This window comes from Pectinophora gossypiella, chromosome 28 (genome assembly GCF_024362695.1).
Source record: "Pectinophora gossypiella chromosome 28, ilPecGoss1.1, whole genome shotgun sequence".
Lineage (NCBI taxonomy): Eukaryota > Metazoa > Arthropoda > Insecta > Lepidoptera > Gelechiidae > Pectinophora > Pectinophora gossypiella.
In genome coordinates this window covers 4,827,303-4,834,403 of record NC_065431.1, presented here as the reverse complement: position 1 = coordinate 4,834,403, position 7,101 = coordinate 4,827,303, and positions in this window count along the sequence as shown.

Below are 7,101 nucleotides of genomic sequence, written 5' to 3'. Positions count from 1 at the left end.
AAATGTTTCCTTTTTTCTATTTAACCTATTTATGAATTTTAATAAGTACTTGTGAAAAATTTTATAATAAGTGGGACATTTTATCACATTTTTCTATGACGTCACAGGTTGCTTTTTCATACAAATTCCATAGTAATTTCGTGTTTTGACGTATAGAAAAAAGTTACTGATTTGACTAAATGGTAACTACCATATTTTCAAGGTCAACAAAAATAGCCAAACAACAGTATTTTGCGCCTCCGAAATTACGTATAAAGGAAGAAAGTCCCGATTGTTTTTCCATACAGACACTGTGACTGTCTGTACGGTGAGTGTGGCGCGAACTCTACTTTTAAAAATCACTCAAAGACACCAACTTCAAAATCATTGTTTTGGCTGTGTAAACATCAACCTTTGCCTTTCAATTACCTCATTAATCAAACATGGCTGTGCGTACTAGACCTTTAGGCCTCATATTCACCTCTATGTAGTTGTTCCGTACGAAAGTAAATTCTGATTAAACATTAATTTATTTTATTCCAAAAGAGATAAATACTCTATAAATACTAAATTAATTATAAAGTTTAAATGACAGCTAAGTATTTATTATAACATTGAAAAAATGTAGGTACATACTTACAAGTCGAAACAAAAAGCGATTTTTAAGTCAATGTTTGAATACATCCGATTCACCCATCTTTCTGACAAGGTTTTTTCTTGGCATTATAACGATTCAGTTTATGATTAGGGCCGTAATAACGAGCCCAAAAGATCCAACATGATATAACATCTTTTTATTTATCGATTAAATACTTATTATAAAAAAAAAACTTGTCAGAGTAATCACCGAGTACAAACCGAATACCTACCTAACTTAGAAAATGACGGGTATAACTTAAAATAAAATATTAGGAGGTGTCTAGGCTATCGATTAACTGTCGATAGTCCTCTATCTATCGGCAAGGCTAAATTATATCACGAATTATTAGCGAAATATCTAGCTAGATCATATGCACGGGTTATAATTATAAATCAGTAAATGGAAAATATTTTGTTCTTATGTTAGATAAATGCAGCAATAATAGAGCGGTTTGGAGATGGCTGTTAGAATAAATTCCACTGCCTGTTTTTAGTTTAAATTAAAATAACATTTATTAGACTCATTAGTGATGTCATAAATATTATAATAATTATAATTTTAAATATTTTCATCAATAATCATTATTAATTGTTAATGTCTTACGCACAAAGTTAATCGTTAAATATGATTTATAAAGTTGCTGATCCTAAACTAAAAATGATTTTCCAACGGTAGGTAATAGATGAGAAAATAATAGGGGAATACCACTAAAGAATCACTGTAATAGAATGCACTAAACAATAGCACTTAATGCACATGAAAAAAAAAATAGTAAGTAACCTTTTAAAATACGCCAAAAAATACAATAGAGAAAAAAGTTTTATAAAAAGTACCTATACATTCCGGTTATTTAATTTTAAAATATTATTATAATTTTATCTATCACACACATTTTTTTATAATATATTTTTTTTAATATTTAAAAACAAATATTTAACATGGACGACGGGAAAACATTTTTTGTATTTCCTATCTTTTTCACTAGATTATTTATAAATATCATAATGCAATAATTTAAGTGTTGTGTCTATTGGAAGAATCAAATATATTTATTATTTATAAGGGTTAATAGAGGTAAATAACGACTACCATTTTTGCTTGAGCAAAAATGATGTAACGTCGAAATTTTTGTTTTTGTGTAAAATTGATGATTTGTATAGCCTGATGACAAAATGTTGTAAATCTTTACATTGATGCTTAGAATAACGTTACTAGGTTCAGGGGCGGATAAAAAGGCCACATTGAATCAATTCATCTCAAAAAGATAATATTGCTTTTTGTCATTTGTTAGCAATGCGCACTCAATTATAAGAACTGTCGGTCTAGAATGGCCGCATTGTAACAATTCATCTAAAAAGCAATATTCCTATTTGACACTTTGCGCGTATTTAACTACGTATATTATGTTTTTTTAATGTGTAAATTGCATCATGGCAAGTTTTCAACATTTGTGGCTGGGCTTTCGTTATTTTAAATTTATATAAAACGTATTTTGGTTCTTGAATACAGTAACGAACTTAACATGAAGATCTTACCTATATGCCTTTGATTGGAAAGGGTACGAAACTGCTGTTTGATGGTCACAAAAATGGTAATATGAAGGAATTATTTTAGGAGTATCTTCTACAAAAAGTGCTTAATACAAACAAAAAGATATATGAATTTAAAATAACTATTATAATAACATGAGTACAGTAAGTACTGGAGGCGATTATAGCAATAATTATCTTTGATTGTGCTTAAAATTGAAAAATATAATATGGGAAACTGAAATGCAAGGTCCTCGGTGTGATATGAAAAACGAAATGGGAATCGATGGCAGAGAACGAATGTCCATATCCTTTTTAAAAATAAATGTATTATATTGTATTTTATCGTAATGTGTATAGGATACGATTCCTTTGAACATACGCTTTATTAACAAAAATCCTTTCTTTTTGTACGAATTTTAAATATTAGGTGTACTAAATCGGTACCTATTGATGTATAATAAATCATAAAAAGTATTATAATATGTATTACATATAAATCGGGAATCCACGTATGTATTTAAAAAAATAAAATTATAATATTGCTCCAACTCATATGTGTATGTTGCGTATAAATATTTGATGTAGTATATTATAAAAAAAGCATTTAAAGTATGTATCGTGAAGAAAATATTAAAAGGATGTATATAATAACATGCTAAAGACAGAAAAGTTTACTTTTAAGGTACCTATTTCAAACTAAAATACATTTATTATGGTCAATTAAAATCTGAATATTATAACGACGCAATAATATAAAAGTTTGTAAAGTATTCGAACACTGGTTTAGTCAGCCGGCACTTTAATAAAAGGAGCAGTGATAAAGAGATGATTTAATACTTACACAATTAATTTATGAACTAAAAGATAACATAAGCTCACACCTATATTCCCAATAGGGCTAGATTAGTCAAGAGTCAGAGGTACATGCATCGCAAGATGAATTACGTACCCACACCTCACCGAGCCTTCTGTTAGACCAACGTGATAGGCAGTGAGTATCGCTGTCTATAATGGTCGAGCCAACTGTGTTAGTCAAAATTGCACTTACGATAAAGTCCCAAGCCATAAATAATCTATAAACGGTCACGGGGTTGGTAATTCGGTTTATTTTTGTAAATAAACACGACGTTAATATGGAAAACAGACACTCCTACATATAATCATAAGTACACCATAATGTTGTTGTTGTTCTGTTCAGAATATTTCCATAAAACTTTTTATTTTATTCACTCATCAAAATCCACACTCCATTATTTTCTAGAAATTAAAGCTGTTGTGATGCATACAGTCAGTAACACGCGACCAGGGCCTGAGGCATGAGATTTTGTTTGAGAATTCACGTAAAATGCCCGCGTCCCAAGCCTCATAACCCATTTCCCGGTTCAGTGTGCAGCTAACATAAATGGTATCAGTATATCACTGCTCCTCTATACTAGGTATACTTACTCTAAATCACTGTTAATAATATAATAGTAAAATTTATTGAATATTCTATCAACTGTTACTGTGAATCCATATTGTTTATTTTCACGAGTCTAATTCTAAACTGTTTCTTATTTATTTACGCCAAACCTTTCAATGCCAAATAGTGTCATTTAGGTAAAAAATGTTAACTGTGTGTAACACCATTTTGTTACTGTCTGGTTACGCCATTATACTTTACCATTGGTGCAGTCGGTCATTGACCCTACATACCACTGATTACTCACATGTCGTAAGTACAAGTTAATAAAATGAAACTGCATTTAGTTTCAAATAGTAGAGTTTGTTTCATAAATTATATATTATCTTATCTAGCATAGAAAAGTTTGGCTAGACAAACTAATTTAGGCATAAATGACATAGAAAATATATTTTAACTTATAAGGGATGTGCATTGTCGGTTAAAGCTGGAAAAAGTTAAAAAACAATAAGAGAGAATAAGAAGGATTAAAAAGGCCATATAAAGCAATTCATCTAAAAAGCAATATTGCTATTAGACATCTTTTGACTTCGCGCATTTATTTTTATATGCGCAAATGTCAAAGTTGCAATATTGCTAGTTTTGTATGGCCTTTTTAACCCCCCTGAGCTTACTCCACCACGTTGCTCTACTACGGCTTGGTAGAGAAACACGTGCCTAGAGAATTTTCGAAATGGACGCAGAATAGTGCCCTGGTCCTCTTATTTTTTGGTCAGTACACCACGAAGGATGTACTTATTAAAAAAATAAGAATGTATTTGATGATCTTAGGCCGACAAGGTGCATAGTCCCTTGTCTAAATACAATCGAAATAGTGAGTTTAGTTTCATACTATAGATAGGATAAAAAAAATCTGCTTCTTCCGCACATAGTTAGGTTTTAAATTTTTAGATAAGTTTGTCAAGTCAAATATACAACTGAGCGTAATAAAACTGAGTTTATTGTTTGTTTTTTTTTTTTAAATATGTGTAATATTATATTTTTGATACATTAGACAAAGCCAAGTGTCCTTTATATTTTGTGAAAATGTATCATTATTAAATAAGGTGTTAGCGACATTGTAACGAGAACTTTGAAGGATGATTCATACTATGATTCTGAATTAATATCAAGTGGCATTTTCGGTTGCAAAAGTATGGAACTGAAAATAATTAAAATACCCTAAAATTTGCATGTTTTTTGCGACGGTAAATTCTACTTGATATTAACTCAGAATGATGAGATGGATCATCCCCCTCAGTATTCGTTACGATGTCACTAACACCCCGTATGCTTACATTTATAAGTTCATTAAAAAATATCTAAACTTTTGTTTAGTTATAGCTGATGATACTGACATTAAGAGTGAAACGCCATATTTATTATTACAATGAACACACATTTAAACCAGATTTTTTTATTCGCTCAGCTTGTATATTTCAAAGCAAAAACTTGGTTGCTCCATAAAATTATTTTCACACAAAGTTCAAGATGGCTGTAATAACATTAAATATTAATTATAAAACGTTGTGCCCTTCTATTTACGTACCTGCACATAGATCTATAATATATTATAAACTATTACTTATATGATATTATATATGAAAAATATAACTAAGTAGTACACTGATATTCCTATTTGAATATTACGAGAGAAACTATTGTGTATATTGTTTGATTTTGTTTTTAATGGTCAAAGATCCAAAATATACAGTAACTTTTATTAATAGTTAAAACTTAAGTAGTTTAAACTTAAATGAATACAAAATGAACATTTCTATATTTTTTTTTAGATAAAAGTCTGTAGGTTTTTATGTTATATACCCTATGTTATTTATTACAGAGTACCTAAAATGATATCTGATTCGATTAAAAAAAATACAAACCTAGAATCTTTCTCACACTTTATGACTAGCTATCGAAGTAGTATTGCACTAAATATGTCTATAGGGTACTATGACGCTTATTGTAAAAACCTATCTGGCATAAGACTAGCAAACTAAATAAATGAGTGCTGGGGGGTTAAAAAGGTCACCATATTTCAATTTGACATTTGCGCATATAAAAATAAACAAATGTCGAAAATAGCAATATTGCTTTTTTACATGAGATATGGCCTTTTTAAGCCCACCCGATCCCAGTATACCCCATCTACTATTTCTATCCGCCGAAAAGAAAAGGGACGGGTAATTGACAGACTTAAATATCAGCAAGATTAATTCGCCCGGGTTATTCATTCATTTTACAAATTAACCGTTGTCAATTATTCGTCCCTTTCCTTTTCGACGAATAAAATATAAAATTAGGCGGTGTCTGCAGGAATCGAAGCCAAATACTTACTTTAAATTAAAGTCGTATAATATTAGCTGTAAACCCGCCAACCATTAAACCAAATGACTCAAACTAATGATTAGTAGTCAATAATTCTGTCTTTCCACGCCCCACGTTTGCTGGAAGAAACCGCTTTGACAGATAAGACCGTGTAATATATTCTAGATGACAAAACGAGTCCGTAGATAATAAGTAAATAATAATGCTAGATGGTTTTTTACAATAAGTCCGTTACTATCCTGTCACTCGATTCTCCTTATTTCATGTTTATTTAGATTCGAATTAAAATTCAATGTAAATGTTTAGATAATGTGTTATTAATAAAAATATTGCAATAATATTTGTTAAATGAAGCAAGTTATTAAATAAATTTAATTGACTACTTAGTAGGAAGTAAAATTTTTCATTTTAATGTTATTGTGACTTTGTACAATTTATTCTTCAGTCTGTAACATAAAATATTCAAATATGTCTCTATTTTTGTGTAAGTCGGTGTTATTTCAATAACAGCATAATAATAATAAATAAATAAACTTTATTACCTACGTTAAAAAACCGAAAGTATAAAAACATGAGTTACTCCATTTTGCTCGAATTCCAAGAACTGAATAAAAAAGCTAATATTGAAATTCCATTGACTTTTGAGTGTTATTATAATTTCCAACTTGTAATAAATACGCCAAATATTCCCAATGTGATTCTGAAATTATAACAATAAATGTTATTATTATAAAACCAAGTTGTGACATTGGCGTTGTGTTTCAGTCATTTTAGGTGAAGTTGAAAATACGATAATGACTGTTCGTTACATTAAAAAAATAATTGAAATAAATATATTGATTTAAAATTATTATGTATCTTTATTTTACGACTTTTATAAGTTTTTTTATTTTACGTCGGCTTAAAATTCGCGCCACTTTGGATGTCATCTGTCATTTACTTTTTCCGCTGACAGTTTCGTTCAGAAACCCACTTTTATATGCCCAAAAACGTCGCAGTTGCGCTTCACAAGTTATTAGAAAGGGACAGACTTATTCGACGGTATATTTACCCATCCCTGTCACTGGCGCTTGTTTGTGCATAATGCATCCAGCGGCTGTATCAACAAACGTCTCTGCTCAGTTAAAAAACAACAAGAAGTTGTTTAGAAAAAAAAATCTCATTTGTATTGATTTTTG